Genomic DNA, 26,485 nt, shown 5'->3' on the forward strand with positions numbered 1-26,485 from the left:
AGGCGGACCCCAGGTGTTGGGTATCAGCGGTGAACAAGGAGGGGTTCCAGCCCTCGAGGAGCCTGAGAATGAAGGTGCAGGGCCTGCAAAACCTGCATTGATTTAGGGCAGGTGAGACCCCCGCTGGGTTAGGGATTCCACGGACCCTCAGGAGACTTCGTTCCATGACCATGTGACCTCTGAGGTCCTGGGATGCTGCACACACTTAAATACACACCTGAGGGGTAGGGAGAGGAGGTGACTCACAGACACTGGGGGTCGCCCTGGTTTATACCGTCTGACCGTTGGGGGTTTATTCTGGAGTCTAAGCTGTGCTATGGATCAAATTCAGTATTTTTCCAAATAATAAATGCAGGGGTCCCCCCCCTCGGCACTGCTGACATTGAGGCGGGGTCATTCTCTGTGGCGGCCCTCCCAGGCACTATGGGGTGTGCCTGTGGGGCGCGAGCCCGAGACAGGTTTGCCTTGGTAGGCCCCTGCCTCCAAACAGCAACCCGGAAAGTTATAGTTTATTAACTGCACAGCTGTGAAGATGAATACAAACCAGGCTGGGTTGTTATTATATATTCCTTAAGACATTCACTCTTGGTTGACTGATTTTAACGTAAGTGAAAGCACTTTGGTGGGCCCTGGGCACGGGCCTCCTGTGATGGACTGGGGCGAGCATGCTGCCCGGACCACCTTGGTTGAAACGTTGCTTCTCACGGGGGCCTCCCCTCCCCTCGCCCAGGCTGGGTCAGCCCCCTCTGCACAGGCCCAGCTCCTGGATGTTCACTTCGGATCCTGGGGCACTGCCCTAGACCCGTTCTCCATCCAGGCAGACCTGCCCCCTGGGCACTGCCATGTCTGGAGACTTCTGTGGTTGTCACACTGGGGGTGACCTACCCCACAAGCACAAAGGACGGGCACATACAACACAAAAGGTCCCCACGGAGCCATGCTCCCTGGGCCTGCCCCAGGGCTCCGAGGGACGTCGGGGAGCCTGACCCGTTCCTGCCAGAACCACGGGTCCCACAGCCCGAGAAGGCCACAGCGTCCTGAGGGGCCATGTCTGGGGCCCAAATCAGCTGGAGAGACAGATGGAGGGAGGGCGGGAGGACGGCTCCTACCTGGTGGCCTGAGCAGGTTCACGCAGTGAGGAGCTTCGTGAACACCATCCACTCCCTGCCTACCAGGTCTGTGCAGGGCCTCTGCACATCTGGGCCTGGGGGGCGGGGGTGAAAATGCACGTAACATAAAAGCTACCATTTAAATCACGTTACACTGTTCAGCTCATTGGCATTTGTACAGCCATCACCTCTATCTAATTCCAGGACATTCTCATCTCCCCCATATGAAACGCCGTCCCCATCAGCAGTCACTTCTCCTCCCCCAGGCCGTGACAACCAGGAACCCACTCTCTGTCTCTGTGGATCTGCCTGTTCTGAACGTTTCTGGAATTCGCAGCAGTGATTTCTGCAGTGACTCGAGGGTCTGCTGGGATCAAGGACACGGGGCGCCCTGCAATGTGCCTTGAGGGGTGGCCCTGAAGCAATGGGCACTTCTGTCCCCTCATGTCCTGACAGCCACCCCAGAATGTCGTTACAGGCTGGGCAGCAGCAAACCCCGCGTGCCTTCCAGGCGGCTGCTGCAGGGCGATCATGTCGCATCGTCTGTGGGTCGTTGTCTCCCTGCACCAGCAGGGGCAAGGGCCGGGCAGAAAGAGAACCCCATGGGGGGCTGCTGACGTTACTGCTGCAAGACCCACGGCACCAGCTCCCGGGCCGACCGGAGCGGACTCAGCGAAGCAGGAGTGCTCACAGGCCAAGCCCGGCGACCAGCGCCCCGTGAGGAAGACGAGAGCGCTGGACCAGCACGGGATGAGCCTCAGGACAAGCCCAGCCTGCCTCGCCGGTCACAAGTGTGACCGTAAGAAGGACGTGTGGTCACTTGGAAGGCTGCGGCAAGAGTGAGGCTCAGGGGTGGGCCACCCAATGTTTGTGCACCGTGGAAACTTCCAGAGGTCACAACCCAACGCGTGTGGGGTAGAGGCAGGGTCTCCCGGCGGCACTGCTGACACCCGGACCGGGTCATCCTCGGTGGGACGTTCCCCAAGACACGTTCCGTTCCGTGATCATCTGACACAAATTCTCCTAAACAAAGTTTTACTGGCACGCGGCACAACCGGTAATTTACAAGAGCAGAACTGAGTCGTCTTGACGGAGAGTGTCAGCCTGCAAAGCCGACAATATTCCCTCTCTGGCCCTTTCTGGAAAAAGTGTGCTGACCGCTGACCTCTGGGCAAGCCCGGTGAACCTAACATTCTAGATGGGGGAGAGAAACATGCATACAAATAACTACATGAAACAGAGACAGTTTTACTCGGAGGCGTCATGGAGAAAAGCGAGGCAGTTCAGAAGGACCGTGGGTGTCGGTGAGATTCAAGGACGGGCTGGAGAGGAGAGCCCTCGCTGGAAGGGGACACTGGAGCACACACCCTAAAGAGATGAGGGGCGGCCGTGTGGGTATTTGGAGGGAAGGTGGCGGCAGTGGGGGTGCAGCTCGTGCAAATGTCCTGGGGCGAGACGATGCCTTTTGGGGCAGCGGGCGGCGAGGTCAAAAGCTGACAGGCCCTGTGGCCACTAAGAGGTGAGCTGTAGCCCTTGGGAGATTGGGGAGGGGGTACTCCGAGCAGGGAGGTCACATGACCTGACAAAGCTTCTAAGGCTGCCTCTGCGGCTGCTGAGCTGGCGTTTCTTTCCTCCACGTGACGCAGCCCTGACTCAGCCTGGAGACGGTAGCCTGGCAGTGGGACCTGCAGCTCCATCTGGGTTGGGAGGGGGTTTGCAGGAGCTGCCTGGGCTGGGGCCTGACTCCCCGTCCACCTCCCTCGGCTCCCCGACACAGAGTTTGCTGGAAACAGGCGGGTCCCCGCAGCTCCTTCCCGGGAGCGGGTGTGAGCTTCTTGGAAGCCGCAGGCCAGCGGCCACGGAGCTGTCTGCTGACATCACTGTGCAAGGCTGCGGCCGTCAAGACCCTGGGCTGCTCTGAAAGGGCTTTGAGGAATCGGAGACAGGGCGTCAGGACGACGTCCCACCTCCCCGATTCCCGCGTCCCACAGAGGACAGCGCGCCGTGCGTGCGAGGGGTGCAGGAGCTTCAGACGGGGCGCGTTTCCTGCAGACCCATGACCCCCACCCATGACAGCGAGGGGGCTGCACCAGCGTCCTGGCATCATCCCGTGGACCCAAGACCAGAATCACGAGCTCCCAGGACTAGAAGGAGTCCGGAGACAACACTGGGCGGGTCATCCTCTGGGGGGCCGTCCCGGGCGCTGCAGGGTGTGCAGCAGCACCCCTGGCCCCCACCCCCTCGATGCCAGGAGCACCCCAGTCAAGATGACCACAGACGTCCCCAGACATGGCCCAGTGTCCCCTGGGGCAGGATCAGCCCCAATGAGACCCCCCCCCCGTCTGGGTCCAATAATAGAAATGACTTTGGAAGCAGCTGGTCAGCCCCTCTGCCCAGGGCCCCGTGTGGACACCGGACTTATTTGAGGAGCAGAGTGAGAAACCTATGGAGCTGCTGGTTGCTGGGCTGCTGTGTGTTGAAACGGAGAACACAGATGCTGAGATTTCTGGTTGCCCAATCCCTGGAAAGCACAGCTCCCAGCCCTTCTGCATCACAGCCAAGAAATCCAGCAGAGGCCGGGCTGTGTTCCTGGCATTGCGGCCGCGGCGGCTCTGCGTGACCCCAGGCTTGTTCCCGGCAGGTGCTGCGAAAGGGACCCAGCTGCCCCAGGAGGGCGGGACTCCTCGGCTTCTGCACCCTGCCTGCCCCTCAGAGGGCCTGGACTGGAGGTGGCTCTCACCCTGGGAACAGTCTGGGGACACCTGTGGTCGTCACGACGGGGGGTGCCCCTGGCATCCAGTGCGTGGGGACCAGGGAGGACGCTCCATATGCCGCGGTGCCCGGGACGGCCCCCCGCAGAGGAGGACCCGGCCCCACACCCACAGTGCTGAGGGGAAAGGCCCTGGGTTAATTACTTGGGAGAAAACTGAGCCTGCTCCCTGCTCACACTGGACACCAGCATAAACTGCTGACGGTCAGACAGCACAACCCGGGTGAGCCCAGTGTCTCTGAATGGCCTCCTCTCCTTCCCACACCACTCAGGTGGCGTGTCCCGTCTGCACATCAGCAACACGCGGGGGGAGAGAAGCCACAGCCCCCACGGCTGGGGTGGCAGGGGGGGGCGGCCTGGGCCCCATGCTGTCCCCGGGTCGGCAGCCATGGCCCTGGAGGCCGCCCCGTGAGCAGGACCGTCTTTCCCAGCCCCTTCCTGGTTAGCCCGGCCCAGCACACTGGGGCGGGTGAAGTAAACACAGCCCGGCGCCAAGGACAGACGCTCGGCCTCGCCCGTAGGCGGGGCACCCGGAGGGGATGAGGCAGGGGAAGGGGGAGGGACCTGGGGCCCAGAGCCTCCCCTCTCCCGGCCTGGACCTCAGAGCTGAGCCAGTGCCGGCCGGCCCAGGGCCCACCCTTGCTTTAATGCTCTGCTCTCACGGTCTGGAATCTCCTGGAAACTTCTGAGCAAGGGGCTCAGGTTTTCATCTCGTACCTGGCCCTGAAGATCCTCTCGCTGATCCCACAGCTGCAAGACAAAGGAGTTTCTGAGGCCTCGTCCCTCTGAGCGCCATGTGGGCCACCAGCGCCTGGGGGGACGCTCAGGATGGGGGTGCGGGAGGGTAGGGAAGCCCAGGGTCACAGGCATTTGAGTTTCCAAGCAGAGAGCGATTTGGAGTCCACCTGCGTGCAAGCCTGGCTCTAAACCCAAGTGCCCAGCGTGAGCAGGGATCGAACTCAATGCTTTTTCCAAATAGTTAACACAGGGTCCCCGCCCCCCCCGCCCCCCCCCGCGGTGCTGCTGACATCAGGGTGGGGTCGTCCTCTGTGGGGCAGCCGTCCTGGCCTCCCACCCACTTGATGCCAGACCCCGTCCCCCATCGTGACAACCACAGATCCCCCAGACATGGTGCAGTGTCCCTGGGGGCAGAATCGCCCCTGGTTGAGACCCACTGGCCTAGACGAGGGACTGGTCTCTTCTGGGGAGGCTGGGCTAAGCCACGTCGGGGCTGAGCCCGACTTGCCACTGCAGCTCTGACCCTGCCTCGGGGGCTGCGAGCCTTGGGCCCCCATCGGTTTGATCAAAAGCACGAGACCAGCCTGGACAGAGGGCCATTCTCCAGGACGCCTGGCCGTCACGCCTCATGACTGTCCATGCCCTGCCCACCACCTCCCACCTCCCATCCTGCAAGCCCCCGCCTCCAGGGAGCCCTTGGAGCTCCCTCACCCTCAGCGCCTGCCTTCTGCGTCAGATGCCCTCCCTAGCCCCCTAGCCAGCGTGGACGTAGACAAGACCTCCTCCGAGACCTCCCTGGACCCCGGGGCTCTCATCTCTCTGCTCGGCTCCCCCAGGCACATTTCCTGATTTCTTCCTCTTGCCCTTTTTTTTTCTTTGGTCGCACCGCGCGGCATGCAGGATCTTAGCTCCCCGATCAGGGATCGAACCCGCGTCTCCTGCATTGGAAGTGTGGAGTCTTAACCATTGGACTGGACCGCCAGGGAAGTCCTGTTTTGTCCTTCTTGTTTACTTGGGTGTCTGTGCCAGCGCTGTCCTTGGAGGGCAGGGCTTCATTCACCACCATGGCCAGCACCTACGACCACCCTCGGCCTGTGCTGCGCGCCGGGTCGGTATTCTGACTGACGGTCTGACCTGCCACTCACTCTCCAGCCACCATCACCCCCTCCCCGGCTTCTCCAGCCACTTTCCCCGACGCTATCCTCACCCTCCACTGACTGCGGTGGAGTGCTCACTCGACCACACAGTTGTTTTGTTCTGTCCTGTTTTTTTTCAACAAACGTGTACTTTGAAATAATCTGGGGTTTACAGAAAAGTTACAAAGACAGTAGAGAGAGTGCCGTCTGCCCTCACCCAACTACCCTTCCCCGGGGCGCGTTTGTCACAGCTGGGAAAGTGACATGGGGACACTTTATTCAGATTTCCCTAGTTTTCCCCCCAGTGTCCTGCCCCAGGATCCTGACACTCTGTTCTGTCGCCACTCACGTGTCCTCAGTCACCTCTGGGCAGTGAAAGCCTCTGGCTTTTCCTGGCCATCTTCTCACTAATTCTTTGTTTGTTTTGGAAAAAAAAAAAGTTACTTTCCATTTAAAAATGCCATTTAGGGCTTATTCTTGTTATTTGTAAATGAATTAATAAATACTTAAGATTTTTCTCAGTTTTAATTTTGAATCTAGTAACTTTTCATAAATATAACCCAAATTAAAAAAAAGCTCTTTGGAGCCTTCAAGACCAAAACGCTGGAGAACCTCTGTCCTAAAGAGTGGTTGGTGACCTCTGGCCCGAGGGCCACATCCGGCCCTCTGCACATTTTTTGTAAAGTTTTACTGGCACGTAGCCACACCCCCTCCCTCAGGTATTGTCTCTGGTGGCTTTCAAGATACAAGAGTTGAGTCGTTTCAGCAGAGACAGCCTGACCTGCAAATGAAAATATTTAAGGTCTGGCCCTTTACCAAAAAGTCTGCTACTGTCGATCTCCATTATAGCAAGTTTGTAGCAAGTGCTTGTTTAAAATCAGGCCAGGGACTTTCTTGGTGGTCCAGTAGTTAAGACTCCGCACTTCCACCGCAGGGGGCGAGGGTTCCATCCCTGGTCGGGGAACTAAGATTCTGTATGCCGTGAGCAGCCAAAAAAACTTTTTTAATAAAAAATAAAATAAATAAATAAAATCAGGCCAAAACCTACAGGGTGTGGGGTCCCAACAGACATCAGAATACCAGTACCATTGAAATGTCCATCGCATAACATCTTTCAAAAGCAAACACCACCGTGGACCATTACACAGCCATGAAGAGGGGGGAAGCCCCGACACTCGCTACCACGTGGCTGGACCCTGAGAACACGATGCTCAGTGAGAGAAGCCAGACACAGAAGGACACACAGTGTGTGATTCCACTGATGGGAAACGTCCAGAACAGGCAGATCCACAGACACAGAGAGTGGGTTCATGGTTGTCAGGGGCTGGGGAGGGGGATAGGGGGAGCGACTGCTGGTGGGGACGGGGCTTCTTTTGGGGTGATGGAATGTTCTAGAATTAGCTAGTGGTGGCTGTTGCACAACTAGGTGCTAAAATGCACTGAATTGAACACTTTAAAGGATGAACTGTGTGCTGTGTGAACTATATCTCAGTAAAAGAAAAAGAGCCCACAGCCCTGTGCTTTGGCTACAGGACACTGTCCTGTTCCATGTCCTACATGCGAGGTGTCCCAATCACTGCCCCACCTTGCAATCACCCCTCAGACATAGTAGCAGCCCTCACCCCGTCCCCCGACTGCACCCCAGGGCAGGGCCCATGGCACCCCCAGGGGGCACTCGTGCTGCAAGATCAGCATGTTATAAAGAAGGAAAAAGTCAAAGTGGTTTTCCCTCAAAGCAAACTGGAAAGATCTCGGGTAAGAATTCAACATGTTTAAGCAATTACAGGCAAAAGAGATTTCAAGGAAATGTCCCAGCGATTGGTGGGATTCTAGGGTCACGGTGCCAGCCTCACTGGGGGACCCTTGGGTGTCTCCACAGCATCGTTACCCCCGGCTGGACAGCTGGTAGTGTGCACAGAACGGACTTGCGGGGTGGAGATGCTGTCCAGTCAAGGCTGTGCTGTGACCTTGGGTGACCTCCTCCAGCCCTGGTTTCCACTCTCATTTACAAAGGCACGAAGGCTCCCTTCCTGGCATCGCGCTCTGGGTAGAGGTTACATTTTGGCTAAATGACTTGCTCTGGCCAGAGTGAGCCTGGTCCACTAGGCTTTTATCTGCTGCAGGCTCCCCTCCCCCTGTGACCCGCCCTCCTACCCTCCCTCCCCGCCCCCCCCCCGCCACAGTCCCTTACTGAGTTCCACCCAGCTCCCAAACGGTGGGTTGAGCAGTGTGCCCCCAAAATTCATGTCCACCCCAAACCTCAGATGGTGACTGATATGAACTGAATTCTGGTCCCCCAAATTCCTGTGTGGAAGCCCTGACCCCCAGGACCTCAGACTGTGACTGTATTTGGAGATGGGGTCTTTAAAGAGGAGATTAAGGTAAAATGAGGCCCTAAGGGTGGGCCCTGAGCCAATGGGACTGGGGTCCTTATAAGAAGACAGGTTAGAACACAGACATGCACAGAGGGGAGACCATGTGAGGACATGGGGAGAAGGCGGCCGTCCTCACACCAAGCAAAGAGGCCTCAGAGGGGACCAGCCCTGCCGACACCGCGATCTGGGACGTCCAGCCTCCAGCACGGCGAGAGAATAAGCGTCTGTTGTTTAAGGCCCCGGCCTGTGGTATTTGGTTGTGGCAGCTTGAGCAGACTAGTTTGGTGACCTTATTTGGAAATAGGGTCTTCGCAGATGTAATTAGTTGAAGTAAGATGAGGTCATGCTGGAATAGGATGGGCCCTAACCCAATGCTGGTGTCCTTATAAGAAGAGGAGAGACACACAGAGACAGAGGGAAGGTCACATGACAATGGGGGCAGAGACTGGGCTGATGTGTCCATAAGCCCAGAACTGCCTGGAGCCCCAGAGGCTGGAAGAGGCAGGAAGGACCCTCCCCTGAGCCTCTGTGACATCTTGACCTCGGACTTCTGGCCTCCAGGACTGTGGGAGAATAAGTCTCTGTTGTTCTAAGCTGCCCAGTCTGGGGTCATCTGCTACGGTGGTCTCAGGACGCTATCACCCCTCTGCAGTTTCCCTTCCCCACATTCTGACAGCCTATGGAAGAGTCCGTCCTCCAAACACCCCTCTGGTTAGCAGAGGGTCTCCTTCACCCACTCTTGTCCTCAAAAGCGTTCACAGTGCCTTGGGGGGACTGCTTCTACTTAAAATTTTATTTTTGACTGGATATATTAGGCCATTCAGGCTGTTATCACAGAACCCTGCAGACTGGGGGGCTTAAACCACAGACATGATTCCTTATTGTCCCAGAGGCTGGAGGCCCATGATCAGGCTGCTGGCATGGCGGGTTCCTGGTGAGGGCCTACTTCCTGGCCTGCAGACAGCCGTCTTCCTGCTGTGACTTCACATGGCCAGAGCTCTCTCCATCCCCTTATAAGAGACCAGAGCCCTCTCCATCCCCGTATAAGGACACTAATCTCATCCTAGAGGCTCCACCTGCATGACCTCACCGAACCCAATCAACTCCCAAGGGCCTCACCTCCAAACACCATCCCACTGAGGGTTAGGGCTTCAGCATATGAATGTGGGGGACATAAACATTCAGTCCATAACATGGGGGTAGGTTATGATTATTAAATATCCACTGTGGGACTTCCCTGGCGGTCCAGTGGTTACGACTCCCTGCCTCCACTGCAGGGGGTGCGGGTTTGATCCCCAGTTGGGGAACTAAGATCCCACATGCCGTACGGCATGGCCAAAAAAAAAAAAATCCACTGTGTACAGGCAGGGGGCCAGGCGAGGGATGGGTGGGGCCGCCGTGGCTCCATAGCGCCTTGCAGGGGAGCTCATCCAGAGCTGACACGCCCCACAGGCCTGCTGACCTAACAGCTCCCTCTGGCCCCCAGCCCCAGCCTCCCTCTGAACCACTCCTGTCAGTGGAGGCTTTTGAGGAACACACAGCTTTGCCCTGCAAAAGTTAATGGGCACAAAGGGTGCCTGGGATGCAGAGCATGTCTGGGGAAAGACCCGGAAACCAGTAATTCACTTGTTTACAGGAAGGGAGGCTGAGAGCTGGGAGCACAGGTGGGAGGGGAGACACCACTTTCACAGGACACAATTTGCACCTTTTGAATTCTTGTACCGTGGCATATTTATTTACGCAAAAACTTAATTTTTCTTCCTAGGGGTGTCTGGGCCCGAGTGAGGGTAGGTGAGGGAAAAGCCAAGTATTGGCCCAGCTCCCTGATTCTGCAGTTCAGACTGGGCTCCCCCTGTCCTGGGGGAGTGGACAGGTGACCTGCACGCTGGGGCCAAGGTGTCAAACCAGAACAAAAAAATGTTTCATACTCCAAAGAATTGAAAGCGGGGTCTCAAACAGATAACTGTACACCTGTGCTCACAGCAGCATGACTCCCAACAGCCAAAAGGTAGAAAGAACCCAAGTATCCATGGACGGATGATGGACAAACAAACGTGGTCCATCCACACAATGGAAAATGATTCAGCCCCGAAAAGGAAGGAGATTCTGACACTTGCTGTACTGTGGATGGACCCCAAGGACATGATGCTCAGTGAGAGAAGCCAAACACAGAAGGACAAGTACTGTCTGATTCCACTCACAGGAGGTCCCTAGAGGAGTCTCATCCACAGAGACAGGAAGTAGATGGTGGGGGCCAGGGGCTGGGGGAGGGGCTGGGGAGTCAGGGTTTCATGGGGACAGCTTCTATTTGGGAAGATGAGAAAGTTCTAGAGACGGATGGTGGGGATGGTTCCACGACAATGTGAATGTGTTTAATGCCACTTAACTGTGCACTTAAAAATGGTGAATTTAATGCCATTTGTATTTCAACACACACACACACACACACACACACACACACGAAGATGCTCCAAATGTTCACAAGAGCCTGGGTCTGTCCTGGGTGTGCGTGTGTGCAGCAACGCAGCCCATGCGTAAACAGGGCAACCCTGGTGGCCTCACAACACAGGTGACCGTCACCAGGCGGCATATCCACCACCCCACCCCACCCTCCAGGAGGTGGCTGAGCACATTAGAGTGCTAAGGGAAGGGTTCAGGGACCTGCTCCACTGAGCTTTCCTGATAATTCCCAAGGACGGAGGGGAGGGCAGGTGGGCAGGCATGGGGACCCGGCACCTCAGCTCCCACCCCCGGCTCCCTGGCTGTTTACTGAGCTTAGACGTGTCCACTCTGCTGGCCAAGCTGTTCCTGCCCCGAGATCAGGAAAACAAGGTCAGCTCAGGACATGGAAGCACTGCCCTGGCTGTTGTCCTTCCTGGTGGCTGCGGGGCCGGGACCCGCAGAGGGTGGACCCCTGCTGCTCACCTCCCAGGGGCGTGGGCTCTGGGCCAGGGGCATGTTCTGTCCCCATGGTTCCCCGACTTCTTTCTCCCCCTCAGTCAAGGGGAGGGGCCCTGGGATGGGGAGCAGGGGTCCAGGGCTCTCCAGCAACCTGCTGAAGGGCCTGGGGGTCCCTCACTCAGGCCCAGGTTTCCATGGATACCAGAGAAGCTGGAAGACCCCTGAAACCTTCAGGAAGAAGGAAGGTAGAGCCCAGAAAGGGGAAGGGCGTGGGGCTCGGGTGAGAGAACTCCAGTGACGGTGGGGTGACAGGACACGCTTCCCATCCGTCCAGAGCCCTCGCTGTGTCGCCCAGGGACACGGACTGCAGAGCTGATGACCTCATCTCCTCAGGCAGCAGCCCGGGGCGGCCGGGGCAGCTACCACCCCAGTTTTACCGAAGGGAAACTGAGGGCGGGAGCAGATGCCTGCCTGACCAGGGGTCTCGGAGCTGGGAGGTGCTGCTTCTTGGGCCTGGCTCCAGCGTGCCCAGCCCCACCCCCAAGCATTGTAGAAACGGCCCTGAAACCCCCTGGGCCTCTGCCCACCACTGTTGGGGGCGACTGGGGCACCCTCACCTTCTCTGTGCCTCAGTTTCCTAATCTGGAAAACAAGGTCAATTGATTGTTGCCATGGGTGGGGCTGGAACCCTCTATGGCTCCTCACTGCCCTGAGGATAAGGTGGTCTCTGCCCGAGGCCACCTCGCTCCCTCTGCCTCACCTTGCACCCCTGCCTGCCATCCTGGAACCAGCCTCTACTCCTAGGCACACACTGCTCCCGCCACCTGGAGGGTCCCTCCCACCCCAATCGGCTCCAGGGCATTGGCATGCTCAACTCAAGATGTCACTTCCTCCAAGAAGGCCTCCCTGAAGCCCCAGAGGGAGCACCTCAAGCAGTGCTGTCACCATCAACTCACTCAACCAGGGTTTCAACTGGGGTGATTCTACCCCCCAGGGGATGTTGGGTAATGTCTGGGGACATCTGTGATTGTCACGACTAGGGGGCTCCTGGTATCGAGTGGGTGGGGGCCAGGGATGCTGCTCCACACCCCACAGAGCCCAGGACGACCCCTCACAGAGAACAACCTGGCCTCAGTGTTCACAGTGTCGAGGAGGCCAGCGGGCCCTGCCCCTCGGCCCTGGGACGCGGGAGACCTGGTTGCTGGTTTGCCAGGGGCACGTGCGTGTGCGGCTGCCTCTCCTCCCACCTACTCTGCATGCCTGTCCTCACTCCGCAGCCCCGGCTCGAGCCAAGGACGCCCACAGCTGGCAGCCTGGCTCTCTGTGGCTCTGGGCTGCCTGGCTTTGTGAGTCCTGCAGTCAGAGGGCCCTGACTCCGAGCTCGCCCCTCATCCGCGCAGAGCTGTGAATCGGCTGGGATGTTAGTCAGGGACCCAGGGACGGCGCGTCCCATTCCAGGAGGCTCACGAGCTCAGACCTTGGCCCCGGCCGCTGACTCAGCCAGGGAGTCAGAGTGCGGTCATCACTCCTTCCGGTGCACGATGAGTACATTCTCCGCTGGCCCTACCATGCCACCGGTCCTGGTCACAGGCTCATCTCTCTGCTCAGGAGGTCAGGTGAGGATTCCTCCCTGAGCCTCATTCTTTCTTTCACTCGCTAAACATCCGGCCCGCAGTTGGGGAGAGATCCCTGACCCGAAGGAGCTTACGATCCGGCCTGGGTGACAGATGCAGCTAATTTGAATGTCACAGAACAGTTATCGTGTTAACACTCGGCTTCTCTCTGCTCCTAGTTTCTCTTCTGTGACATGGAGATGATTATCTCTAATTGGCAGAGCTGAGGTGAGTTTCAGAACGAGCGTGGGAAGTCAACAGGGTAGGTGTATCGATCAGCTACTGCCGCATGACAAATCACCACCAACGTAGGGTCTAAGACAACACCCTTTGTCATCCCCTGGTTTCTGTGTCAGGAAACGGGGGTGTGGCTTAACTGGGCCCTCAACTCGGGTTCTCAAAAGGCTGAAATCAAGGGATTGGCCGGGCTGAGCTCTCATCTAGGAACTTAGGGTCCCCTTCCAAGCTCATCTGACTGGTTGGCAGAGTCTACTTCCCTGCAGTTGTAGGACTGAGGCCCCATTTTCCTGCTGGCTGTTGGGAGGCGGCTGCTCTCAGCTCCCATGGCCTCCTCCACGGGCAGCGTGCGGCTGTTTGCTTTTTCCAAAGCCAGTAGGAGAGTGTCTGCTGTTGCTCTGGTCTCTCTCTCTCTCTCTCTCTCTTTCTTGTGGTAAAAAGCATATAACCATCCTAACCATTTTTAAGCACACAGCTCAGTGGCATTAAGCACACTCACACTGTTGGACAACCATCCCCAACATCATCTCCAGAACTTTCTCATCTTCCCAAACTGAAGCTCTGTCCCCATGAAACACTGACTCCCCAGCCCCTCCCCCAGCCCCTGGCCCCCACCATCTACTTCCTGTCTCTGTGGATGTGACCCCTCTAGATAGGCTTCTGGTCTCTTGTAAGGCCTCGTCTGATTAGGTCAGGCCCACCCAGACAATCGTTGTGATGAACGAACTCAAAAGTCCACTGATCAGGGGTCTTTGTTATAAAGTCCCTTGGGCCATATCACATCAGCCTAACCACAGAGTGGCATCCCGTCCATTCCAGGTTCTGCCCACACTGAGGAGCAGGGATAGGACAGTGTGTGGACACCAGGGGGGCGGGGGTCTTTGGTGCCATCTTGGAATTCCCCCTCCCACGGGAGGTGCAGTGACATGGGGTGCTGCCACTGTATGGGCTCCCGTGAGGAAGAAGCACACAACAAGCCCCCACCGCCTGGGGAGCGCCTACCATTCAGGGCGCAGAGAAGATGGCAGAGAACTCTGGGGAAGTTGAGGAAGCCTTGATTCCAACAACGGGATGTCTCAGCAGTCCTCGGAGCCTGGGCAGAATGGCCAGGGGAGGATGAGGGACGGTTCTCGCCCCCTAGAGAGAACTGGGGTACCTCACTATAACTCCCAGCCCTCCCCGTCACTCCTCCCTCTGGCGGCCCTCCTGTGGATGCCAGGACCGCGGTGGTGACAGTGGGCCCGCCCCCTGTGCTCAGAAAGGGCAAGTGAGTCGCCTGGGGTGCCCGTGTGAGTGAGGGGTGCATCTGGATTTGAACCTGAGCCTTCTGGTGCTGGGAGCCTCCACAGAATTGCAGACCCCCCCCCCCAAGAGAATAAACCCACTGGAAGGGCTGGCTGCCTAATAAGGCGGCAGACGAGATGCCCAGAATTGTGGGAAAAGAGAGGCACAGCCCTGCACGACGAGCATGGGGCACTGCGCCGCCCAAGGTTAGATGTTCGTATCTGTTTTTCCCAGCCCCCACAAACACAGCAGGAAGAGCTCTCTCCACTCTGCAGACATGTGACGGTCCTACACACCCACAAATTAAACAGAGCCGAATCCGTGCAAATGACAGAGGGCCCAGAACTCCGCACACACGCAGTCCCTACGCCAACTTCCTATTTTTGTGCAAAAGTTACACGAGATGCCGCCACTGAGGGGAGCTGGGGGAAGGGTGCATGAGATCGCTCTGCACGGTTTTTGCAACTTCCTATGAATCTGGAATTATTTCAAATTAAAGGTTTTTTTTTAAAAAACCAGGTGAGGGGACTTCCCTGGCGGTCCAATGGTTAAGACTCTGAGTTTCCACTGCAGGGGGCACGGGTTTGATCCCTGGTCGGGGAACTAAGATTCCACATGCCCCACACTGCGGCAAAAATAAATAAATAAATAAATAAATAAATAAAACCAGGTGAAGCTATGGGTTTGTTTAGCTGTGACGAGGACAAAGCATGCTTTCTCCAAGCACCGCCTTTCTACCCCAACCCTGACCCACCCGCGGTGCCTCCAGCAAGGAAGGCGAGGGTAAAGAGACCCCCTGCATGGTCCTGGTGGAGGCTCAGCGTGGCTGGGTCTGGAATGACCATGCCCCCTTCTCCCCCTTTGTGGCCATAAGGATTCTAAGTCCCCAAACCCCTGCCCCCTGTGGACCAACCCCAAAGTGTGGGCAGGACTGTGAACATGATACCATTTCCCATATTAGGTGATTTCGTACAGAAGAAGGGATTTGGAGGGTGTACTTAAAGCACCGAGTCAGTTGACTTTGAGTTGATCAAAAGGACAAATCACGTGGGTGGCCCTGACCCAGTCCAAGGGCAGGGCCCTTCCTGCAGTGAGAGACTGAGGGAAGAGGGAGCCCACAGAGGAGACCATGAGGCTGGGCCAGGACCCAGTGTCCTCCAAGAGCTAAGAGTCGTCCCTAGCATGCTGTTAGCAAGGCAATGGGCACTTGGGCCTGACGACTGAAAGGAACCAAATCCTGCCGACAGCCTGAGAGAACTTGAAAGTGGATCCTTCCCCAGTCAAGCCTCAGGTAAGAACTCAGCCCTGGCCAGGCCAAGTGAGACCCTGAGCAGAGGCCCCAGCCACACTATGTCCACACTTCTGCCCCGATAGACAGGGGAGGAGTAAGCTGCTGAGCCTGTGGTGGCTTGTTACACGGCAATGGCTAGCTAGTACACTCCTCATGGGATGGCAGAGCAGACTGCCTGGGGTTTTGCAATCACTGTCACATTTAGTCACACGCAGGGGATGCTCCTACAGCTCGGGAAATTCCAAGGGCTTTGGGAGCTGGGAGCCAGGACCCATGGCTGAAGTCCAAAATATGTATTTATGATAAGTCACAAGATCACACCCACCAAAGGCTCCATCTCCAACTATCACCACACTGGAGGGTAGGTTTTAACATCTGAATTTGGGGGGACACCAATGGCAATTAGAAACAAGCTCCCAACACCCCAGTTCCCTGTGACCCTGCATTTTGCAGCACCTGCTCAGGTCCCCAACCCACCCTCAGCCTCCTGGCCCCGCCCCCCGCCCCAACTCCCAGGCCCTCCCCAGGCCATGCCTCAGTCCTCTGTCACACACACCCACTGTATACACTGTACTGGGAGCTTCTGCACAGAGACACACGTGTTTTAGCCTGGTGGGGCCTGGCACGCGGGTATTGGCTGACTCAATGAATGAAGCAGGAAGGGAGGGAATAAGGAGAAAGAGGCACGTCCTCGGAGCCTACCGGCTCAGATGGAGTCAGGCCAGTGCATTGCAGGGTGGAGAACTGGCCCTGGGGTGTGGGGAGCTCCTTCTGCCCACCCCAAATGGGCCACTCTTCAGCCTCCTGCAGCTCCCTCTCCTCCCCTGCCCCCCACCTTCTTATTATATGTGACTGTCACCCTGTGCATGTTTGGAGTCAAACGAGGCCTTGAATCTGTGACTCCACCTACGACCCCATGTGTGTATCATCCCTGCCCTGAGGGAGGCTGACTGTTCAAGTGGTTGCCTAGCAACACGCCCGTGACTGGGGATACAGGGGTCTCTGTGCCTTGGCTGCCGCCTGGGCTGAGCCAGTTCTCGCTGCCCCACGGGAGGAAGCCCAGCTCTGCTGTTTCAGACATGAGCCTCTCTGGGCCTCGATGCTCAGACTGGTAGAATCAGGTGGCAGCACTAATCAGTCCATAAGGGGATTAGCCCACAGGGTCGGAAGAGTGGGGCCTGGGTGGGAACCACGGTAATAACTCAGAGTAGAGCATAAAGAGAGTGACCTCGATTGATCCTGGGAGCAAGAATCTTGTGGAGAAGGGGTCTCTCCTCCCACTCGCTGGCTGCTGCTGACATGGGGCTGGGATATCCTCTGGGGGGCCATCCTGGACACTGTGGGGTGTGGAACAGCCTCCCTGGCCCCCACACACTCACGCCAGGAACTCCCCAGTCATGACGACCACAGACGTCGCCAGACACGGCCAGGTGTCCCCTGGGGGCAGGATCACCAGGATGAGACCCTGCTGCTGTAGGGGGTCAAACTCATGTCTGAACTGCCCCCGCTGCCATGGGAAGCACCACGTGGCCTGCTCTCCAGAATCAGAGCTGCAGCCTGCAGGGAGAGGGTTCTGAGCCCTGTGGGCTGCAGCAGGGGCCCCCTTGGCCGGTTTCTGCGCGGGACCCCATAATTACATAGGTATCATATATGCTCTCTGTCAGGAAGGCAGGGACAGCAGAAGCCGTGACCTTCCGTGAGCAGAACGTTTTAAGGTTTTTAACTGTCTATCTTGGCAGTTCTTTCAGGAGAACAGCTTGTCCGTGGAGAGAACTGATAATAATGTGCATTTCAACACACCCGGGACAGATCAGAAGTGGGTAACCAACCAGGAGAAAGAAACACGCTCTGGCTCGCGCGTTGGGTTGGAGTTTGCTCCCCATACCAGGGCCACTCTCTCAAGATAAAGGGCTCCAATAGGCGCTTTCAGCAGAAATGTTCGCAAACTCCCGGGAGAACAGGGGCTATCAGAAAAACACCCCGCTGTTGGGAGGTCACGGAGTTCTGCATTCTCACCATCGGCGGGAGGGCTGGAGAAGTGCCTGAGAAATCGTTCTCAACCAAGAATCACCCCAGTCCGTGCAAAATCTTCTCATTTCCACCTTGGCCCCCTTTCAGGCAGGCGCTCAGTTGCCACCTGGGGCTCACAGCTACCATATTGGAAAGACCAGCTCTTGCTCAAAGAACGATGGCACCTCCATAAGGAAAGCCAGCACCACGATGGCCCACACCAGAGCCCTGGGACAGCTGCCACGCTGTAGGGACACTTGCTAAGCCTTTCCATGAGGCAGGAACCAACCGGCTGTGGTCGCGGCCACTCAGAGCTTCCAAACCAACAGGAAAATCCACCCAGTGGAGCCCTAAACACATCCAAAGACAGAGTGAGAGAGGGATCAGTGAGGCAGGGGTCTCACCCGGGTGACCCTGCCCCAATGGGACACTGGGTGATGCCTGGGGACATCTGTGGTTGTCACAACCGGGGGCTCAGGGAGGCTGCTCCACACCCCACAGCGTCCAGGCCCTGATGTCAGCACTCCTGAGAGGGAGAGACCCCAAATGGGTCCACGATTCTCACTGACACATCAGTCCTGTGAGAGCTGGGGATTTTGCCCGCCCTGCTCACTGGCGTCCCCCAGAGCCTGGCCTGGGCAGACAATGGGAAATCCTTGCTGAGGGGATGGAGGAAATCTTTGGGAGGGTCACCCCATGCCTGGCCAGGCCGGGCAGCCACTGCCCAGGTGACTGTACTGGGAGGTGACACACGCCCGAGGGTGCCGCAGGGGACACTGGGCAGATTCCAAACAAGGAGGCTTTGAGGGTGGCTGCCTGGGGAAGCCCCCCAGGGGCCAGAGCCGCTGGCCCGGCTCCAGGCACCAGGGGAGAGAGTCACAGAAGCAAGACCCAGTTGCCCACCCTCACCCTTTGGCCTTCATTCCCTGGTCCAGGCTCTGCTCCGGCCACTGGAGGGTGCTGGGGCCAGGGCGGGTTCGGGGGTGCAGGTGCCGTGAGCCCGCCAAGGTGACAGAGCCCGTGTCTTGTGCCTCCCTCTTACACCCAATGGACCCACAGAGGTCTGCAAGCAGGGGCAGGGGGGTGTGGTGTGTGTGCCCAGAACAGGGTGACCATGGGACCCTGGGGGCTGAACCAGAATGTCTCGGAGAACGTGGACGGGTGGTCACGGGTCTCCAGGGGGGCCGAGGGGTTGACTGAAGACAGCTGGGCGCCCCCTTGCACCCCCTGCACCCCCTCCATCAACATCCCTGCCTGGCTCAAGGCCGGCCCCGCCAGAGACCCCGTGGACTTTCACTGCCCCCTAGTGGCCGCCAGTGGGAACTGCAGCACTCTGGGGAATGTCTCCAGCCCTAGACCCCAAACTCCGGGTCCTCTTTTAGCCCTGGTGTCTGCAGAAATTGAGTGCAGCGGCTCAGCGTGCTGTCATCAGGATGGGTGGGTTGCTTGGTGACACCCTGGCCTCCCTGGAAAGGCGGCGGACCGCCCTGCCCGCCCCCAGTGCTGCGGGGAGCTGGAGGTGAGGACGCCTGCCGATGCTGAGCACAAGGCCTGGCAAACAGGATGTGCTCATAGTGACTATGAGACTAAAAAGCAATCAGGAGAAGCCCAGGTTCCCCCCTCCCAGGAGCACGTACAGGAGAGTAGGCTTCCTTGGAACAGAAAACCCCTGCAAGGCCGGCGATGGGCACCAGCTCAGGGTACAATTCTGTCTCCCCCAGCGGTCTGTCACTGGGCACTGTTGAAAGGGAGGCTGGCCCTCCTCTGTGGGGGGCGTCCTGGGCACTGCAGGGTGTGGACCAGCATCCCTGCCCCCACCCCCTCGATGCCAGGAGCCCCCCAGTCATGACAACCATAGATGTCCCCTGACATGGCCCAGTGTCCCCTGAGTGGGGAGCAGGGGGTCAGAATCATGCCTGCGTGAGACCCACTAGCACAGCTGAATTTCAAATGGTGCAAGGATTTAAGGGTAAAATACACGAGAAACAAAACGCAGGTGAATTGTTTTTATAATCTTGACATGTGGAGGAAGGCCACACAAAACACAAAGGAGAACGTGGGTGCGCAAGAGACGTTTCAGATGCCCGATGACAAAACCCACAAGGAGCAAAGTGCAAAGACACGCCCAGAAAAAAATTCGCAATGGACGGCATACAGACAGAGAAATAGAATTTAAACGCATCACTGGGACTTCCCTGGTGGTCCAGTGGTTAAGACTCTGCACTTCCAATGCAGGGGGGCAAGGGTTCGGTCCCTGGTCAGGGAACTGAGATCCCACATGCCGTGTGGCGGGGCCAAAAAAAAAAAAAAAAATCGCTGGGAGAGAAACCCCAACAGAAAGGACGCAGCTGGGCCATTCGCCTTAGAGAAACGGCTGCGCTCACGAAAAGGACGCCGGGACCCAAGAGCTGAAATCACCTGGGCTTGTCAGGTTGGCCAGGACCTAAAACTGAACTTGGGAGGATAGGGAGACGCACCCTGGGATGGGAAATGCTGTGTTTCTGGAGGTCTTTGCGGCTGAAGGTCAAAATGTAAATGAGGGCTTCCCTGGTGGCATAGTGGTTAAGAATCCACCTGCCAATGCAGGGGACACGGGTTCAAGCCCTGGCCCAGGAAGATCCTACATGCCGCAGAGCAGCTAGGCCCATGCGCCACAACTACTGAGCCTGCGCTCTAGAGACCGTGAGCCACAACTACTGAAGCCCGCGCGCCTAGAGCCTGTGCTCCACAACAAGAGAAGCCACCGCAATGAGAAGCCCGCGCACCACAATGAAGAGTAGCCCCCTTTCACAGCAACTAAAGAAAGCCCGTGTACAGCAACCAGGACCCAATGCAGCCAAAAATAAATAAATAAATAAATTTTTTAAAAAAAGAGAGTGAATTTCAAGTTGCATAGGAAATGTATAAAATATGATTTTAAAAAAATGTAGGGGGTTTCCCTGGTGGCGCAGTGGTTGAGAGTCTGCCTGCCGATGCAGGGGACACGGGTTCGTGCCCCGGTCCGGGAAGATCCCACATGCCGCGGAGCAGCTGGGCGCGTGAGCCACGGCTGCTGAACCTGTGTGTCCGGAGCCTGTGCTCTGCAACAGGAGAGGCTGCAACAGTGAGAGGCCCGCGTACCGCAAAAAAAAAATGTAAATGAGAACACTCAGACTTAAATTCACAGACAAGGCAAACCTACTTCCAGGAATTTACCCCAAAGGGCAACCAAGGATGTAGGAAGTCTGCACAAGGACATCCACCCCAGAACGTAGCAAAATTTAAAAAGAGAGAGAAAAAAAGAAAAACAGAAAAAGAAAATGAACACCCTCAAAAAAGCCTACTAATAAGACCAGTTAAATCAATTATAAATTTATTTTAAAAGAAATAAATTATAATTCAAACGACAATGTCCTACTGTATAGCACAGGGACTATCTTGTGATAAACCATAATGGAAAAAAATATGAAAAGAGAATATATATATACGTATAACTGAATCACTTTGCTGTACAGCAGAAATTAACACAACACTGTAAATCAACTACGCTTCAATAAATAAATTTTTTTAATGAAATAAATTATAATTCATCTGTAACATCCGGCTTCAGGAAAGAAGATGGAAATCTAGGTTTTATGGATGAGGGAAGATGCCCATCAAGGGAATGCGTACATCAAACAGAAAATCCTACTTCTCCAAAACCCCATGCGTGCGGGAGAAGTAATTCACAGAGAGATTCGGGAGGACACTCACTGAAGTGTCAGCAGTGGTCCTCGATGGGTGGGGGGTTTGGGGTGACTTACCTCTCCTTTGTCGTTGTCTAAATTCAGATGTTAACACTACAGAGAAGGGTTGAGCGGGGCTAGCTCGTCCCGCACGCTGCGCAGACACATCCCCCTGCGCGACCTCGCCTGGCTCCGGGCTATTCTCCAAATTCCCCTCCCACTTGGCGACTTTGTGAAACAGAGTTAACACTGTGAATCTGTTTGGGGCCTTGGCGGAGCATAACCCGGCCAGACGGACCCCAGGGTTCCAATCTCAGCTTCTGGTCTTTGTCTGCAGGCACAGCCTCCCTCCCAAGCTGAGCTAAAATATATACGTTTTAACTTTACTGAGGTTCACTTTACACAGCATAGAATTGGCCAGTTTGAAGGACACAACTCAAAGATTCTGTAGTCAGTTCACCAAGTCAGGAGACCACCCCGACCCCTACCCCGCGCAGTTCTGGACCCTCCCCTTCGCCCTGTAAGATGCCTGGTGCCCAAGCACAGTTCTTCCCCATTCCCGCCCCAGCCCCTGGCAACCCCGAGTCACCTTTCTGTCCTACAGATTTGCCTTTTCTGGAAATATCATCTGAATGGAATCATTTAGTGTCTGCCTTCTTGTCTAACATGTTTTCTTTTATACAAACACACACACACACACACACACACTGAATGAGAATATACGTTATAAAGATGTCAGATCTCCCTCAAATTTCTTGCTACATTGAACACAACCTGAATCAAAGATCCATCTGTATTTTTGTTAGAAACCGGAAGTTTATTCCAAAGACGGCCTGAAAGAGGAAACTCCACGGAAGTAGCAAAGACATTTGTGACAGAATCAGAGGAGCACGGAGTGTGGTCCCTGACAATTACAGTCAATGAACCAGGCAGGCCATGGGGCAACCTCATTCATTCTCAGGCTATTTCCTCTTCAAACGTCACAAAAGCTACTCAAAGTCCTCTTGGGAATAAGACCAGAAACAAACAAGCGAGCAAGAGTTAAAGGACCAGGACTGAGCTTTATTTTGCTCCTGACTTAATCTTCCGGAGGCCTTCGCCACATTTCCCAACCTGCTGTCCCACTGCAGTGGGTAACGGGGTTCAGATATCTGTCGCAGCCCACGACTTTGCTCTGGCCAATGGCCATCGATGGGTCACCCTCCACGCCAACGGGAAATGGAGTGAAGCACCGTAGACCCCAATTAAGCCTCTTGAGGAGGAAGCTAAGAGCTGGGAAGCAGGTGGCACTGACGGGCCCGCGCCGCTCTGCGCCCATCCTGGGTGCGCTAGGACCCACCCTGCCGGACCACCCTGCCAGTCTCCCTGCTCTGTGCCCCTGCTCCCAGAGCCAAGGGCAGAAGACGTTCCCTGTGGCTGCCGTGCCCTCTTGATGGATAAGACGAGCCCTCAGAAACAAGCAGAGCTGGGAAGATGCAGGCGTGCACGGCGAGGACGCCGCCTGGACAGCAAACCCCAACCTCTTAACTCATCCTGGCTCCGAACCGCCAATCAAAGGCCTGTGCAAACACTGAACGTGGAGAAAAGAAAAACCTCAGGACACTGACCTGTGCTGGAGGCCTGGCTGTCTTCAGCACCGAGGTTCAGGAACCCAATGTCCGCTCCCTGGAAGAAAAACGTACCACGTTAGCTGAGCACGATTGGCCCTGAAATGCTGGGTGGGTGTTAGCAGTGTCCGCATGGAAGAGTCGTGCGCTTGTGAATAGACATAAAAATTGCTCTGGGGGCTTCCCTGGTGGCGCAGCGGTTGAGAGTCCGCCTGCCGATGCAGGGGACACGGGTTCGTGCCCCGGTCCGGGAAGATCCCACATGCCGCGGAGCGGCTGGGCCCGTGAGCCATGGCCGCTGAGCCTGCGCGTCCGGAGCCTGTGCTCCGCAACGGGAGTAGGCCACAACAGTGAGAGGCCCACGTACCGCAAGAAACAAAAAAACAAAAACAAACAAAAAAATTGCTCTGGGAGCCTGGCCTTCTGGTTACTCTGCCAGACGTTGAGGACGGCACAGATAGGATGCTTCAAAATGCAGAGAGGGTAAATGTAACAAAGGCAATTTGCCAGAAAGATTTGCTAGTGATTTACAATGTTATCCCTGATGAGGTTTCCACATGTTCCAAAACTGAATTGGATGAAAGGGTTGGATGTTCACATGACCTTTGATAGTTTATAAAAGATGTTCACCTGTATCATTTGACCCCCAAGGTCCCCTGGGAGGAAGGGGAGGGGGCTGAGCCAACCCCCTGACCGAGGGTGCCCCAGAGTGCCCAGCTCACCGGGGGTTTGCCTAAGGCATATGACCAACTAAATGCAAGGTGGGATCCTGGAGGGGGTCCTGGGACAGAAAAAAGACATTAGGGAAAACTAGTGAAATCTGAATAAAGAGTAGATTGAGGTCGCAGAAATGTACCCACGTCCACCTCTTGGTTGTCACAAACGCACTGCTTATGAATGACGTGACCACTGGGAGAAACTAGGTGATGGGTAGACAGGAACTCTCATTGAAACACCTCTAAAATTCTAAAATTATTCTAAAACGCTTATTTAAAAAAAAACTCAGTTAAAAAATTTAGGGAGAGAGGGGCTTCCCTGGTAGTGCAGTGGTTGAGAGTCCGCCTGCCGATGCAGGGGACACGGGTTCGTGCCCCGGTCCGGGAAGATCCCACATGCCGCGGAGTGGCTGGGCCCGTGAGCCATGGCCGCTGAGCCTGCGCGTCCGGAGCCTGCGCTCCGCAAACGGGAGAGGCCACAACAGTGAGAGGCCCGCGTACCGCAAAAAAAAAAAAAAAAATTTAGGGAGAGAATTCCCTGGCAGTCTGGTGGTTAGGGCTCCACACTTCCAATGCAGGGGGCACGGGTTCAATCTCTGGTCGGGGAACTAAGATCCCACATTCTTCGTGGCATGGCCAAAAAATAAATAAATTTTTAAAAATATATAAAAATTTAGGGAACCCTCTTGCACTGTTGGTGGGAATGTAAATTGGTACAACCACTATGGAGAACAGTGTGGAGGTTCCTCAAACAATTAAAAATAGGGTTGTCATATGATCCAGGAATCCCACTCCTGGGCATTTATCCGAAGAAAACTCTAATTTGAAAAGATACGTGCACCCCAACATTCATAGCAGCACTATTTACATTAGCCAAGACATGGAAACAACCTACATGTCCATCGACAGATAAATGGATAAAGAAGATGTGGTACATATATGCAATGGAATACTACTCAGCCATAAAAAAGAACAAAATAATACCATCTGCAGCAACATGCATGGATCTAGAGATTATACTAAGTGAAGTAAGTCAGAAAGAGAAATATACCATATGATGTCACTTATATGTGGAATCTAAAATATGGCACAAATGAACTTATTTACAAAACAGAAAGAGACTCAGATTTCAAAAACAAACTTTTGGTTTGTTTAACAAAGGGGAAAGGTGGGGAGGAGGGATAAATTAGGAGGTTGGGATTAACATACACACACTACTATATATAAAATAGATAACCAACAAGGACTTACTGTATAGCACAAGGAACTCTACTTAATACTCTGTAATAACCTACATGGGAAAAGAATCTGAAAAAGAAGAGATATATGTGTATGTATAACTGAACCACTTTGCTGTACACCTGAAACTAACACAACATTGTAAATCAACTATACCCCAATATGAAAATTTAAAGTTAAAAATGATAAAAAAAAAAAAAAAGGGCTTCCCTGGTGGCACAGTGGATAAGAATCTGCCTGCCAATGCAAGGACACAGGTTCGATCCCTGGTCCAGAAGATCCCACATGCCGCAGAGCAGCTAAGCCCATGCACCACAAGTACTGAGCCTGCGCTCTAGAGACTGCGAGCCACAATTACTGAGCCCACATGCCACAACTACTGAAGCCTGCATGCCTAGAGCCTATGCTCCACAAGAGATGCCACCGCAATGAAGAGTAGCCCCCGCTCGCTGCAACTAGAGAAAGCCCGCGTGCAGCAACGAAGACCCAACACAGCCAAAATTAAATAAAATTTTAAAAATGATTTAAAAATAAAAATTTAAATGCTGGTTCTCTTTCTCTGAGTTGAGGCTAATTTGTTGCCAATCAAAGGCCAGGATGGAGAACCGACATCCCCACCGTCACCTGAAGGTGGCGGTGTGGCCTCAGGAACGCCCTCTGGGCTCTTGGAGCGGCTAGAATCTCCTCCAGCAGCAGGATCTGCTCTACCGGGCCCGCCGCCTAGGATTGGAACTGCTCTGGCCACTGAGGCCAGAGGGGCGCCCTGGAGAGCGCGGAGGGCCGGGCAGCAGTGGACCGCAGGGATGAGAGATGTGAGGGCCAGAGCAACATGCCCACAGACCTAGAGGCCGAGACTCGCCTCAACGTTGCAGGGACTGACTATGCCTCCGATCCTTCAACTTTTTGTTTTTTGAATCAATGAAAGACTCACGACAAGTTGGAAACTAGTACAGAGGGGTCCCGGGCACCCTTCACCCAGTCCCCCAATGGCAGCTCCTTATGCAACTAGGGGACATTAGCCAAACCTGGAGATGGTGACTGATAAACCAGGCACCTTTTTTTTTGGTCTTACTGAGATATAATTCTCATGCCACACAATTTGCATAAAGTGGACAATTCACTGGTCTTTCTGTACATTCACAAAGTTGTGTGACCATCACCGCAATCAATCTTTGAACATTCTCATCACCGCAAGAGGAGACCCCGTCCCCATGAGCAGTCACCACCCTCCCCCTCCCCAGCCCCTGACAAGTATGAATCCACTGTCTGTGTCTGTGGATTAGCCTGTTCTGGACGTTTCCCATCAGTGGAGTCACACCCTGTGTGTCCTTCTGTGTCTGGCTTCTCTCACTGAGCATCGTGTTCTCGGGGTCCATCCACGCGGTAGCGAGTGTCAGGGCTTCACCCCTTTTCACGGCTGAGTGATGCTCCCGTGTGTGGAGGGGCACAGTGGGTGTATCCATCATCCACTGATGGACGTTCGGGCTGTTTCCTCTTCTGGCTACTGTGAATCACACTGCTGTGAACATGGGCAGCTTATGAATCATTGTTGAGATGGTGTCTCTCTCTCTGCCCTCACATCTACCATCTGCAAATCTCCCCACGCCCCAGCCCTCTAACGCCCGCTGCCGGCTGTCCTCTAGTCCTTGGAGCTGGACTTGGGCAGTGAGGTGACCACCACAGAGCCTCCACGCCGGCTGTGCTCAGTCCAGACTGGCTTAGACCGGAGCAGAGAAGGGCGAGGATGAAACTTGT

General features: G+C 55.5%; 1 protein-coding gene across 1 annotated transcript in view; it reads right to left on the minus strand.

Moving 5' to 3' along the window:
• The window catches only part of GNG7 (G protein subunit gamma 7), a 153,495-nt gene that overhangs the window by 83,525 nt on the left and 43,485 nt on the right, over positions 1 to 26,485 (minus strand). The window contains exon 2 of the mRNA XM_030760679.2: positions 22,776 to 22,833. The gene's annotated coding sequence lies outside the window, so the exon portion shown is untranslated. The remainder of the gene's footprint in view (positions 1 to 22,775; positions 22,834 to 26,485) is intronic.

This window comes from Delphinapterus leucas, unplaced genomic scaffold (assembly GCF_059928025.1).
Source record: "Delphinapterus leucas isolate spDelLeu-1000000601 "Yukka" unplaced genomic scaffold, BTC_Dleu_Yukka2 spDelLeu_asBTCV2_sq25, whole genome shotgun sequence".
Classification (NCBI taxonomy): domain Eukaryota; kingdom Metazoa; phylum Chordata; class Mammalia; order Artiodactyla; family Monodontidae; genus Delphinapterus; species Delphinapterus leucas.